At 46.8% G+C, this 15,367-nt stretch overlaps 1 protein-coding gene across 3 annotated transcripts in view; it reads right to left on the bottom strand.

Moving 5' to 3' along the window:
- The window catches only part of PPARGC1A (PPARG coactivator 1 alpha), a 762,252-nt gene that overhangs the window by 59,333 nt on the left and 687,552 nt on the right, over nucleotides 1-15,367 (bottom strand). The window lies entirely within an intron of this gene.

The raw sequence follows: 15,367 nt of genomic DNA, 5'->3' as shown, positions 1-15,367 counted from the left end.
AGGAGGAGGAGGAAGAAGAGTTGGTTCTTATATGTCGCTTTTCTCTACCCAAAGGAGTCTCAAAGTGGCTTCCATTTCCCTTCCCTTTCCTCTCCCCACAACAGACACCCTGTGAGGTAGGAGAGGCTGAGAGAGCCTTGAAATTCCTGCTTCGTCAGAACAGTTTTATCAGTGCTGTGGTGAGCCCAAGGTCACCCAGCTGGCTGCATGTGGGGGAGTGCAGAATCGAACCCGGCTCGCCAGATTAGAAGTCTGCACTCCTAACCACTACACCAAGCTGACGGATTGTATGGCATTGCAGCCCACTACTGTCTGTCTCCATATTCTCTCTCCAAATCTCCTGACAACACATATTGTACAAATGACAAAGCTCTAAGGTACAAGAGAGCTAAAACTGAACTGGGACCCCCCCCCCCAAAAAAAAAAAAAAAAAGAACGCCAAAATATATGCAAGTGAGAAGGACAAGAGATTCCTGCCTGTCGGTGCAGGCTATTGCTCAGTTTCACTATGAACTGCTCCGGCCCCGTGTTGGCCTATTGTGACTGCAGGATGACGATCAGGTCCTCGGCAGGTCTACAAGCACAGCAGGTCCCATGCAAAGATACATTTGGAGGCTTAGAAGATACTCATTTACTACTCTATGCGGTGGTGGGGATGAGAAGGAAGCACACAGGTACACACATGAGGTATGCTCATCGCAGGAACCTCAATGACCCCCAAAAGGACCAGGACATGCTGAGTCTACACACACATGGTGCAATGCAAGGGTGATCCTCACCTGAGGCCTCGAGGTAATACATACATAAAATTATTTATTCAATGAGTATCGGGGAATAAATCTCCCCTCCCCTGGAATCTCCCCGGTATTAGACCGGCCAAGACCCACTGCTCATTTCTACCCGTTTGTTTCTATTATTCCTTTTATTCCCAGTTTTCCAGCCTATACTGGCTACAGGTGCAGCAAAGGGATTTTTACCGCCATCTTGACTTTAATAGGTTTTACTGGGCTTATTGTTTTACTCTGATAATGTTAAGATGTTTTAAAACAGTGGTCCACAACCTTTTTCAGGCTGTGGACCGGCGGCAGCAGGGAGGGCGATCACCCGGCCTCGCATGCTGCACATGTGTGGCACTCCCGCGCATGTGCGCATGCATATTTGCGTCATGCATGGCTGCAAACGTGCATGCGCAGTACGGGCGTGGCCCTGTGGAGGTTGAGGTCCAGCACCGGGCTGCAGCCTGGTGGTTGGGGACCACCGTTTTAAATGGTTTTAAGGTTGATGTTTTATTAGATAGATAGATAGATAGATAGATAGATAGATAGATAGATAGACAGACAGACAGACAGACAGACAGACAGACAGACAGACAGACAGACAGATGTATTTCATTACTAGCTTCATAACTCACTGTTCGCACTATTTACTCCGCTCTTTCTCCCAACGGGGACCTCTCTACTCCTCCCCTCCATTTTATCCTGACATCAACCCTGCAGGATAGGTCAGGTTGAGAGTATGTGACTGGCCTGCGGTGACCCGGCAAGCTTCCATGGTACAGCGGGGATTTGAACCTGGCTCAACCAGACCCTAGCCTGACTTTCTAACCATTACAGCACACTAATTCTCACAGAGACTCGAGGCAGATCTGTGAGGAGCAACCCCTTGCTGCATCCAACAATATGCACAATGTGGGAAGGAAGACCTGTGGAAAAAATGTTCTAATCACGATTTGTTCCCCATCCCCTCCAGCGGTATCATAGAATCATAGAACTATAGAATCATAGAGTTGGAAGGGACCTCATGGGTCATCTAGTCCAACCCCCTGCACTATGCAGGACACTCACATCCCTATCATTCATCCACGGCTACCTGCCACCCCTTTGCCTTCACAGAATCAGCCTCTCTAAATGGTCAAATGGCTATTTAGCATCTGTTAAAAAATTTCCAAAGAAATCATTTTCTGTGAATTATTCTTTCTCGACAAAGTTATAGCAAGACTTTGAAGGAGAACCCCATGCACAGTCTGCAGACAATTTGGAATCGGAATGCAATTCCTAGGTGGATTTTTTTTTTAAGACTCCCCCCCCTCCCCCCAAAAAAAGTTCACCTCAAAGCACTGGGGAACTAAATCTGAGTCCAGGGGCACCTTTAAGACCACATTTAATTCTGAGGACAAGCTTTCACCTGCATGCACACAATAAAAGCTGATGCACACAATTAAACATGGTCTGAGAGGTGTCCCTGGACCAGGATTTCTTTCTGTTGCTTCAGACCGACACGGCTTCCCAAATGAATCTATCGCAAGTCAGGGAAGTCTTAAGGAAGATTCCTGAGCTAGCAATGTGCCCATATGGCAGAGAGACAGGGTGATCTTAGGCAAAGGAACAAGAATAGCATGTGGAAACAAAAAACTCCAGGGGGTTAGAATATCATTTCGACCAGGCCTTCTGGCCACTGATATCAATGCGTTTATCCTAGAATTACATTTATAATAATTTGTACAAATGTAACACATTTGTAGAAGAAGCAGAATTAGTTCTTATATGCTGCTTTTCTCTACCAGGAGTCTCATACAGTTGCCTTCCCTTTCCACTCCCCACAACAGACACCCTGTGAGGTGGGTGAGGCTGAGAGAGCCCTAAGATTTCTGAAGAAGAGTTAGTTCTTATATGCCACTTTTCTCCAACCAAAGGAGTCTCAAAGCAGCTTACAGTCTCTTTCCCTTTCCTCTCCCCACAACAGACACCCTGTGAGGGAGGTGAGGCTGAGAGAGCCCTGATATTCCCGAAGAAGAAGAAGAGTTGGTTCTTATATGCTGCTTTCCTCTACCCAAAGGAGTCTCAAAACGGCTTACAATCACCTTCCTTTTCCTCTCCCCACAAAAGACACCCTGTGAGGTGGAAGAGGATGAGTTAGCCCTGAGATTACTGCGCGGTCTGAACAGCTCTTTCAGTGCTATGACCAACCCAAGTTCACCCAGCTGGCTGCAAGTGGAGGAGCAGGGAATCAAATCCGGCTTGCCAGATTAGAAGCTGCCGCTCTTAACCACTGCCCCCTGCCATTTTCCTTAATGGGCCCCCAAAGTGGTTCACGTTGTTCTCCTCTGTTTCACCCTCTCAGCAACCCTGCGAGGTAGGTTGGTCTGAGGCAGCGTGTGAGTGGCCCAAGGCCACCCAACGAGCTTCTATGACATGAGCAGTGATTTGAATCCAGCTCTCCCAGACACTAGCCAGTGGTAGTCAAACTGCGGCCCTCCAGATGTCCATGGACTACAATTCCCATGAGCCCCCTGCCAGCATTCGCTGGCAGGGGGCTCCTGGGAATTGTAGTCCATGTACATCTGGAGGGCCGCAGTTTGACTACCCCTGCACTAGCCAGTGGTAGTCAAACTGTGGCCCTCCAGATGTCCATGGACTACAATTCCTATGAGCTGCTGGCAGGGGCTCATGGGAATTGTAGTCCATGGACATATAGAGGGCCGCAGTTTGACTATCACACAATGGGAGTTCCTCTCTTTCACCAACCAGACTCCAACGGCAGCTTTTGCCGGAGTTCTCTTCTCCAGACTGATGGGATGCGCCATGATTTCAGGAGGCTGGGAGCCACGGCCTGTTCAAGACAATTCAATGAGGAAACTTCCAGCGAACCGGCTCGGCAAGAGCTTTGAGCGAAGGTCATTTTGCATAACCGACAGTTGAAATCATGCTCTTGCAAAAATCAACCTTAGCATATTGCTCATTAAAGCGTCGGCTCCCCGCTTTGCGCTCCTGGTGTGTGGCCGAGTGTTGACAGCGCTGGGAGAAAACACCGGCCGCGGCCAAAAGCTGTAAATTTCGCTATTCCAGCACCGCGGCTTATGAGGCTCATCTTCCACGGGGGCATTCCGGCAATCGCACAGGATGGCCTCATCCTGAAGGGGACGGAGCAGCCTGGACAGGTGCTGAGTCAGAGGTCAATATGCACTCACAACGCACTCAGCACCTAGCGGGAATGACCCCATAAATTTGAGGCTGGGCAGCGCTCAGGAAGGGGTCTCGTTTTTCCCAGCGAAAGGAAAGGGAGTCCTGAAACGCAATTGCAGAAAAGTCCAGCGTATGACACAAAGGGACCAAAACGGCACACAAAAAAGCAGAAAAGGTACAATAGAGAAAAAAACAGCTGAAAAGAGAAGGAACTTCTCCCACCCAGCAGAGCTTCCTCTGTCTCTTCTTCAGGAAAACAAAACCAGAGCCCAGTGGCACCTTTAAGACCAACAGAGTTGAATTCTGGGGATAAGTTTTTGGGTGCATGTGTTCTTCTTCAGATACAGAGATGCATGCGTCTGAACCCTTATACCAGAATTCAACTTTGTTGGTCTTAAAGGTGCCGCTGGACTCACACTTTCTTCTGTTGCTTCAGACCGAAACGGCTACTCATTTGAAGCTGCATCAGGGGGTCGCCTTGCCACCTTTACATTGCAACCCTCCTGCTAACAGGTGAAAGCCAACAACCCATCAGCTTATGGCCTTCAGCTCATGCCAGTGGCCACAATAGGGGTGCCAGCTCTGAGTGGGGATATATTTTGGGGGGGAGGTGGAGCCTGGGGACAGGGAGGGGATTCAGATAGTGCCATAGACGTCAACCCCCACAGCAGCCATTTTCTCCAAGAAAACTCGGCTGAATCTGCGCGGTGCTTTTATTCCAATCCCTGGTTGAATCAGTCACTGCTGTCTACAATGAATGCGATTTCCATTTTAATTTTGGGCAATTTAAATTTTTCATCAGCAACAATCATGATTGATCCAGAGTGACCCAACCTTTCCCCCGTGATATCCTGGCATGGATATAACCCTTGATATTTGGAAAATCGGCATGACTAAAGGTGCAGCTCTCTGTTTGTCCCGAACTAACTTGCTGCCGAGCCTCCAACGTTGTAGAAAAGCCCTGATTGGCCAGGGCGTCAGTTCAAAGGCTTCCTCGTTCCCAGGTTGCAAGGCTTCCCTTAAAGAGAAAGCCCTAACTTCTCTCAGCAGAAGCTCCAGAAGCCCTAACTTCCCTCGGCAGAGATTAGCCTCTTGCATTTATTCCCCCTCCTCTGCTGTCACCAATCCTCTCTCCACCCCATTCAAGAAACGAAAGAAAGAGGTTCCTGTTGCACTTGGCTCCCCCCCTTCTGTGCTTCCCTAATCACGTGCAGAACACTTTTCTGTTTCAATTGGGGGGGGGGGAGGTAGAGGAAGGCCTGAGTTCAAATTGATCTGAATTCAGTAGGATCCATAACGGAATAAACAAATTAAGTGCAGAATCAGCCCTCATCTCTGCAACTGGGAGGCCAACTAGCTGTGATTCCAGGAGATCTCCAGCTCACATTTGGAGTTTGGCAACCCTAGGCCAGGGCTTAAGAACCTGCAACAGGGGAGAGATTAAAACACAGACAGGACTTTAGAAGAAGAAACTACTAAATAGCCTTTTGCCAAAAAGCCATGCTCAACTGTTTTATGGCTTCATATCAGTGGCTGCGGTTCAGTAGTTTCCATGATGGCCTGACAATTAACCTTCTCAGGAACGGAGGAGATACTATTGAATGTCTTTGCCTCCCAAGTACAGTTCCTAGGTAGCAACCTGCAGCAACGGGTTTTGACTAGGGCTGGGTGCTTCGACCCTAGTTTTTACATCCTGTGACCAAGACCCCTTCCCAGTTCTTGCAAACCGCCCAGTGATCAGATTTCATTTGTGTAAACGGCTCGTCAGGAAGGTGTGACTCTGAACGTGGAGAGCAGAAAGGAGGAGGAGTTATCAGACTCTCGGCCGAAGACGATAAGAGGGCTGTTTGCAACGGAGGCGGCCAAACCATCATCGGCCAGAGGACTGAAAGTGGACGGTAGCTGAAACCACAGAACTGGAGTCAATTTGACTCTGAATCAAACGGTCACCTGGCTGACCGGATACTCGAGGGCGAGGGCAGGATGGAGGAAAACACCTGAAAGAAATGATCTTATCAGCAGTCCACATTTACTGACTGCATGACAAAATGTGCTGCTGACAAAATAATACTAAATAATTTGCTGATTACTAAATGTGTTAACTGTGATTAGTACAGGTGGGAGGCTGAAAGATGCCAGGAACTTGAGGTTCAGAAATGCATCGCCAGCTAACTTCTTATTGGCATGTTGACTTTTTTTTTTCCGCATAAAGCCAAAACAAACTGTGGATTCCTTCCTTCCTTCCTTCCTTCCTTCCTTCCTTCCTTCCTTCCTTCCTTCCTTCCTTCCTTCCTTCCTTCCTTCTCCTTCCTTCCTTCCTTCCTTCCTTCCTTCCTTCCTTCCTTCCTTCCTTCCTTCCTTCCTTCCTTCCTTGCTTTCTCTTTCCTTCCTTCTTTTTGGTGGACAGCCTTTGTTTCTTTATTGTCCCCCTTCCTTCTCTTCCCCAATAGCTCCCAGTGTGTTTTCTTTCTCCCCAATCTGATGATGTCATGACGCTACCACATACATAAATTTAAAAGGAGGTTCTGTTGCTGACAAAGTACATGAGGCCACATTTAGCATGCTTCATAATTATTGAAATAGCGCATCCAGTTCAACAATAGCCAGCGATTTTCATAGCTGGCAATTGGGACGGGAGTGAGCCAAGTTTCCCCAAGAAATTGCCCTGATTCATGCCCCCTGAACCGAGGTTGAGGGAGAACCTTTCATGGATTTTTGTCTGGTTCACGGTTTGGCTAGCAGCCATTTTAGGCTGACATCACATGATCTCCAATGCCCTGCTATCAGCCTAAAATGCCTGCAAGCCGTTTCATCGTAAGGGCCCCCTTCTCCCTGTTTCCAAAGGGAGGGAAAGAAACTTGTATGCTGAAATAGCTGCCAATCCCAGGCAGGCCCCACCTGCAGCTCGGCTTAAACTGAGCTGCAAAGGGAGTCAGCCACAGCCTGGGTGGCAGTAAGCTGTAAGTTCCTGCTCCCTGGCCTGATCCTGGGTTGGCTCCCCTTGCAGACCCCAAGCCAGTCCTGTGAAGAGCTCAGTCTCCATAGGATCAGCTGTTTGGTGGGGTCTGCTGGGATGCCCGACTTGTTCTGGACAGTCCAGGTGACCCGGAGCTGATCCTGCAGAGAGCTTCCTTCCTTCTTTTTGAATGGTGAGATGGGAATTTGGAAGATGACTGTTCAGGCCCAGCGGAGGAGCAGGAGGGAAAGGGTTGGTTGAGGACATTAAGGACACCAAGAAATCTTGAGCGCTTCCACAGGTGGACAGACAGACAAGACCAAAATGAATTGAAAGATGGCTGGCTGGAAGATCTTTCTGAAGTCGCCTGCAAAAACCAGTGCCCTGCTATCGGGCTTTCTTGCAAAGCCTCAATTAGTAACATTTTTAAAATAGCCGATTCCTTAAGCTTAAAAGATTCAGGATAAGATGTTTCGATCTTCCTTTCCTCATGCAAGATCATGAGTGGTTGAGAACAATCATGGTTTGCCCTCTGTTCCCATGAAGGTACCAGGAAACTGAGTCATTCTTCCACCAGTATCATGCAACCCCAAATTTATTTTTTGAAATATATTTATATATATATTAATTTCAGGGCAGTTCACACTCTAGGATCAAAATGGCAACCAGCATACATAGACACCCTCTGTCTAGTCTATTAAAACCCTCCAAGCAGTGCTTTAGAAGAAGAAGAAGAAGAGTTGGTTCTTATGGGCCACTTTTCTCTACCTGAAAGAGCCTCAAGGCAGCTCACAGTCGCCTTCCCTGTCCTCTCCCCACAACAGACACCCTGTGAGGTGGGTGAGGCTGAGAGAGCCCTGATATCACTGCTCGGTCAGAACAGTTTTATCAGTGCCGTGGCGAGCCCAAGGTCACCCAGCTGGCTGCATGTGGGGGAGTGCAGAATCGAACCTGGCATGCAAGATTAGAAGTCCACACTCCTAACTTCTACACCAAACTGGCTCTCTCTTTAATCTATTGTGGGGGTGCGGTGTGTGTGGAGGAACTTGGTGCTTCAAACTAAAGACTCTTTGGAAATCCTTCCTATTTCATGTAAAGATGAATTATATTTCTTGTTTCCAAAGTGGAAGCACCACCTTTGGGAAGGGCTGGGCTTTTATTTCTGAATTTGGGATAGGACAGTTTTTGCACGCCATTGGTTGCTCTCCATTTGAAATTTCTTTCTGATCTGTATTAACTATGCATACCTACACGCCAATAAAACATTCCACTTAAAAAAACAAACAAACCAGTCTTGATGTGACTGTACATAGTTATATCATTCCTTTTGTGCGGTGTTTTACCAGTTCTCTGGAGCACAATCTTTTACATAGGTAAAAGAGTCATGAGCCAGCCATCAATAATACACTCGCTCTCTGTTCTATACGATCCATTAATATCTGCATCAAAATTTTCTGCAGTGCTTTATCAGACACTTAAAAAGGAAGCTGTGCTGCTACATACGAAACCGTGACCCAGAATGAGGTCCTCTACCAATGATTTAGTACGTGCCATGCCCTTACGGCCGTGCTCCATGTGTCACAAACTGACTTTCAATAGAACGCAGCAAGGAAAAGAAACTTAAAAACAAACAGAAGGAAATGAAAGGTGGAGCAAATTGCAGACTTCATTTTAAAAGGTATCCCAGACAAAGGAGAATCAAGGAGGAAAGGATTAAAATCAAGGAGGAATGGAATAAAATAAAAATAAAAGAGGGAATAAAATTTGGGACCATTTTAGAAAAGGAAGCCATTAAAGTAGAATTAAAGGAGCCCAAAATCAAAGTAGAAGAGCAACTGTTTTTTTGGATCCTGCTTTTCACTACCAAAGGAGTCTTGAAGTGGTTTATAATTGCCTTCCTCTGCTAGGTAGGTGAGGCTGAGAGAGCTCTGGGAGATCTGTCACTCGTTGAAGGTTACCCATCAAGTCTCAGGTCTCAAAGTGGCTTACAATCGGCTTCCCTTCCTCTCCCCACAACAAGGCACCCTGTGAGGTGGGTAAGACTGAGAGAGCTCTGAGAGAACTGTGACGGGCTCAATGCCACCTAGCTTGCTGCATGTGGAGGAGTAAGGAATCAAAACCGTTTCCCCAGATCAGAGGCACCTGCTTTGAACCACCACAAAAGAAATAAAAAACAGAGAGGTGATGGGCAAGCTTTGTTCAGTCCCCCTGAGCTGGAATGGGCCCTGTCCTCAGTTGCACAAGCACTAGCTGGCCTCCGCCATCTGATTATCCTTTCACTGTTAACCAACCATTTGAAACATGGGCCTACCTTGCAGGGTTGAACAGTGGATTGAAAGTGACACAACTCATCAAAATGTGTTATTTAAATGCATAATGCTATTATGCTGGCAGAGATCAGTACTGTTGGACAGTTACTTCCTCTTGAGAAGGCCTGCCAGATTTCCTTCCCTCTCATGTTTGTCATCTGCATGCTCTTCCCCCGCCAATGATTCATCGGGACAGTAAAACAGAAATAGCAACAGAACCACAAAGATCTCATTATCACACTCTTGCAAATGGTTGTGAACTTGTGAGGGGGAACCCAACAGCCCCCAGGGATGGGCAGCCTTCTGAGTTGGTTTTTGGTGAAGCCATTACAATTGCATTTATTTTATTTCTCATGTGTTGTCCCAACTGATAGAATTTTTTAAACAATGGCTCCCAGATTTCTCCTATCTTAAAAAAAAATTAATTCCTTTCTTTAAAAACAAAGTGGGCGGGAACAGTGGGGGGGATTTAAAATCCACCAACCAAATAAGATATATATATATTCTTTTTAAAAAAGGATATACATAAAGGCAAAAATGAAACATACACATACCTTTCTATGAATGGTTTCCAACTATCTAAATGTGGGCAGGGTACATGACGTTCTTACTCTACAAGGATGTCTTTAGGGCAGGGGTAGTCAACCTGTGGTCCTCCAGATGTTCATGGACTACAATTCCCATGAGCCCCTGCCAGAAAACTGTAGTCCAAGGACATCTGGAGGACCACAGGTTGACTACTCCTGCTTTAGGGCATTCCTTCCCCCCATAAGCCCTTTAGCCTTTGCAGTTTTGGGTAATGACATGAGCTCTCCCGTAACCCCCCAATGTTTTCCTAGTTTTCTTCCCAGGCTCCTTTTGCAGCTAGCCACCCCACCCTACTCATTTTGCAGACCTGAGTTTGGAGACATGGCAGAGCAACATTCCTGGCATTCAGGGGCTGCATTTATGGATAAAATGGAGCAGACAGCTCTTTCGCTGATAGCCTTTTAAGAACCAGGCAGTTTGCTCCCTGCCGCCCAGCGAAAGAGGCACAAGGAATTTATTTCTAGCCTTAGTACCTTTGGAGGCTGAAGGGGACTTTTGAGAAATGGTAAATCTTCCTTCCTTCCTTCCTTCCTTCCTTCCTTCCTTCCTTCCTTCCTTCCTTCCTTCCTTCCTTCCTTCCTTCCTTCCTTCCTTCCTTCCTTCCTTCCTTCCTACCATAAAGGCTTTCAATGTATATTTTGTCTCAATAAGCATATTGCCTTTATTATTTTTTCTGCCACGGTGGGAAAGAAAACATAGATCCGAAGTCCCTCTCTGGCAATTTTTTCTTTGGGTGCTTTGCTTCTGCAAGGCTATAGAACTTGTGAACAGAACTGGTAACAGTACGATACCCAAATCCCAACAGATACTTTCTGAGCCACAATTTCGGGAATAAAGAACTGGGCTCTCAGATCTTCTAATGCTCTATAATGGTACGCTTTGGGACCCTCACAAACACACATTCCAAATGCTCACAGGAGGGGGGGGATCTGCAATGAGAATTGATTACATATTTCCCCTTTTGCTGCAGCCTCCTATTGCAGGAAAGGGGGGGGGGAACCTTGAGAGTTTCAAACTGATACCTGCTACCAAGATGTCTCTGCATCCTTTTGGTGTCTGCCTCTAATCCTGAAAAAAGCTTCTGCGTTAACTTCTTGAGAAGAAGTTGCCAGCTACGCAGGTGCAGAAAGCAGGGGATGCTACCCATCCAATGCAGGTGCAAGCTTACAGAGGGCCTGAAATGCAAGCCCATTCATGTTTGACAACACCATTCAGTCCAGTTGGTGACACTACCATGACCTCTGGCCTGGATAGCTCAGGTGAGCCTGATCTTGTCTGATCTTGGAAGCTAATCAGAGCTTACCCTGGCTAGGATTTTGAGCTCTCCAAGGATTTGGATGGAATTCCTCCAAGGAACCCTAAGGGTCATGAAGCAGAGATGCCCTGCCTGCCTGCCTGCCTGCCTGCCAGCCAATCCTTGGATCGCCAGGCTACACTATACATGCCATACGATAATTAATAACTACCATGACCCTTGAGGATATTCTTGCTTCTTCAGTAAAGGCTAGGGCGCATGCAACCACATGATGCAGTGACTAATGTCTAACTGTGCATGCACCAATGGTGCTCTACTCAGGAGAAACTTTGACTAGTCCCGCCACAGCAGTTGGATGAAGAGTATACTCATGTGCTAACAGAACAGTTCCCAAGCATGCATGAACACACACTGGTTTAGAACACTATTTGAGTCCAGTGGCAACTTCAAGGTCTCAAGCTTTGTTTGATTGCTTCAGGCCACCTGAATCTATCATGCACTGATGTTCAGGGGCAATCTACAGTATACAGAACACAGTTTTATGCATTTTCAGGAACGTGGTGAGAAATAATAGGCACCAGTCCTGCTCATTAAAGGTAAATAAATGCTTTTGACTCGAAAGGGGAAATGAGCCAATCCTGGATTTACTTATAAACTGCAGTGAAATTAGGAAGAAGGGTTGGGATTATTTAGAAGGAGACAACGAAGAGTTGGCTCTTATATGCCGCTTTTCCCGACCCGAAGGGGCTCAAAGCGGCTTACAGTCGCCTTCCCTTTCCTCTCCCCACAACAGACACCCTGTGGGGTGGGTGAGGCTGAGAGAGCCCTGAGATTACTGAAGAAGAAGAGTTGGTTCTTATATGCCGCTTTTCCCGACCCAAAGGAGGCTCAAAGCGGCTTACAGTCGCCTTCCCTTTCCTCTCCCTACAACAGACACCCTGTGGGGTGGGTGAGGCTGAGAGAGCCCTGAGATTACTGAAGAAGAAGAGTTGGTTCTTATATGCTGCTTTTCCCGACCCAAAGGAGGCTCAAAGCGGCTTACAGTCGCCTTCCCTTTCCTCTCCCTACAACAGACACCCTGTGGGGTGGGTGAGGCTGAGAGAGCACTGATATCACTGCCCGGTCAGAACAATTTCATCAGTGCCATGGCAAGCCCAAGGTCACCTAGCTGGTTGCATGAGATGGGATTCTACAAGATCCCCAGGGGGTTGGACTAGATGACCCAGGAGGTCCCTTCCAACTCTATGATTCTATAGTTCTATAGAACGCCATCTGGTTGCTTTTCTTCTTTGGTTTTTGAATTCAAAGACTGACCTGCCTTCATCTGCCCACCTGGAGGTTGGCATCCCTGCTGTTGGGTGGAGATCAGCTATAATTCTGAGAGAATCTCCAGGCCCCCACCTGGAAGTTGGCAACTTGATCAAGGGGTACAATCCCACTGCAGTCCTTAGTGGTGGCCACCATACTGAGCTGAATTGGTTGCCCCTCTTTCGTATTTTTACGAGGGAGGCGTCAGGAACAGAGTTCCGTGAATCTGCATCCATGGAGAGGGAGAACTGCGCCTTGAAAACCCAAAGATCAGGCATGTGTGCTGCGGGCAGTTTTATTTCCTGCCGCCTGCTTCTTGGGAGCAGGTTGCTTCTCAACACAGTGCAGAAGCGTAAGGGTCCCCAGCGGTCCATTGCAACAGCTGCAAGAATGGAGATTTTGTTTTTCCGGCGTTGATGTAGCAAGGCTTTACCCCTCCCCTCCTGTTCTCTTTTATGGACATACATATAAACCTTACTGTTCTATTTCTTGGCTTCTACGATTTCAAAACATCCGAGCATCATGCTTTTGGTCACTGGCAAGCCACACAGAATACTGTGCTTTTGGATGGGAGGGGGAATCCCTTAGGGCAGGGGTAGGCAAACTATGGCCCTCCAGATGTCCATGGACTACAGTTCCCATGAGCCCCTGCCCCTACCCTGCCCCTGCATGTGCCCCTGCATGCGCTGACCTTCTGTCAATGCAGAGAGATGCTGGAACATTTTCACCACGAGCCGTTTATTTCAGCTATCTCTCTTCCTTGTGCACACAACGGAAATCAGACAGCTTATTGGTTGAGCTTGTTAGGACAGGTTAAAGGGACGTGTGGCCGAAAAGGCCCTTCCAGAAGCTGACTGTTGGGCTAAAAATAACCGGCACTAGAGAATTATCTTAAATGCAACCCTTGTCGGGCACTACAAGATAACTGTAATGTGTTTCCTTTTTTGGAGGTTTTTATAGCTTTATAAGGTTGGCTCGCTTTAGCAGGCTATTTAATTTGCTTCTGATTCTCTTTGTCTCACTTGGCTCCCAACGATATGTCACTGGAGGGACTCCCCCTATGAATCCCTTCTTACTCAGACTGGGTTTATTGTAAATATTCTCGTGAGTTTCTGGACTCCTTAAGTGGTGAATTTAGGGAGAAAAACCTCCTAGTAATTGGAATGTCCATGTTACTCTGTAAAGAGCAAATCAAAAAGATAAGAGATTCTCTTCTCCTGTCGTAACTTAAGAAGGGGCTGGGGAGAGGCTGATGTTTTCAGAGGTGGGGGGGGGAGAGGGAGGCTGCAGGTGGCCGTATGGCCAGATCTAGACCTGATGTAGAAGCAGCCAGGGTACAAGAAAATATACAGCTTGACTGGGAAGAAAGCCTGATACTCAGATAGCACTACTCTGTTGATCAGGCCACCAGAAAAATGCAGAGAATCACTTCTAGAATTTATACCAGAGTTGTCCAATTAAGAAACTTCAGTTTGCTGATCACACTGCTTCCCTCTATTCTTATTGGGTGGGAGGATCAGGTGGGTGGACTGTGACATAGCCTATACTACTGTGTTACCTATGCTGAAAACCGATAAGGTAGCTCTAGGAATTTCCAGAATCTCTATGGCAAAACCAATAGAATTTTCAGAGATATCTAGAGCTCCCTCTATCATTTCTGGTCTTTCTTCAGCACACACCATGCCACTGGGTATTTTTATTTTGGGGTCACTGCTGCTTCCCTAATCATGTGCTGAACACTTTTCTGTTTCAATGAGGGGGGGGGGGGCAGAGGAAGACTGGAATTCAAATCGATCTGAATTCAACAGGACCCACAACGGAATAAACAAAGTAAGTGCAGAATCAGCCCTGGCAAGGAGAGACCAGCCTTTCACATCACCTACAACCTGATCCTTTTTAACTGCAGGTGCCAAGAATCAAACTTGGGGTCATCCTCATGCCAATATGGCACTTTACTGCTGACCCACAGCCCCACCGCATGGCCTGGTCAGCAGCTGGAAATCTTAGCCCAATTGTCTCAGACACAAAAAGTCTTGGGGTTCTTAATCACAAGCACAGAAGAAGGTGCTTGCTGGCTGTGTCACCCCCTTGACATCACTGGACACGTCTCTACACCCGAATGACGTTAACAGTCATGGCACGCGAGCAGATCAAGAATCTCGTCTCCGCCAGGCTGTTCCCATCTATTCTCTCGTTTCCCCTGGAGCTTTAGAGTCTTAAAACAGAACGAGAGCGACACAGAGATTGCTCAGATCACAGCGTTTTTGGAATCCCAGTTCGAGCACGTATTTTGCCACATTTGCTGGAGAGAATGACAGAAGAGCTCAAACAGAGGAGCTGCAGTGAGGCAGGTAGCTTTGGAGTTCCCTGCTTTTATTTATGTTACAATTTAATGGCCCTCTTTTATTTTTTAAAGTTGCCACTTAAAACAAAGGTGAAAATGCAAATCAAGAAACCCTTTGGCAAAATACAAGTGTCCACAGACAGTAAAGCCTTCGCAAGGTGCTAGTTTAAAGTTCTTACAAAAATCAGGCACACATAAGAACCCAAATGAGTTCCCATTAATCTAATTTCTCCCAGAAATCTGACAATCTGGTTTCCCTTCTCCTTTTTAAGGGATCTGGAAAAAGTTTATAATCAATTACATTTCGATCAAATAGAATCAAACTTTATTCTGATACAAGATCAGCTCTGAGAATCAGCTAATAATAAAAGAAAAAAAACATGTGCAATGCAAGAAACACAAAACAATGAATGCAAATTGGGGCAGGGGGGGCAAATATCATTCTCAAACAAATAAGTAAAATTACCATTTTGCTAAAAAAGTAAAGGGTAGGAAGGCACGCTCTACAAAATTTCAATTTCACTCTGCACATGCTCAGAATCAGGCAAAGTCTCCCGACACCATCCTATCCTCTTGCTAGAGCACTTCCCTGAGGTGTCTCATATAATGCAAGGGTGCACTGGCTTCTCTTTAAAGAGTAATCAA

The sequence above is a fragment of the Paroedura picta genome, chromosome 10 (assembly GCF_049243985.1).
Source record: "Paroedura picta isolate Pp20150507F chromosome 10, Ppicta_v3.0, whole genome shotgun sequence".
In the NCBI taxonomy this organism is placed as follows: domain Eukaryota; kingdom Metazoa; phylum Chordata; class Lepidosauria; order Squamata; family Gekkonidae; genus Paroedura; species Paroedura picta.
The sequence above is the reverse complement of the archived record's forward strand: the minus strand, read 5'-3'. Positions and strand labels throughout refer to the sequence as shown.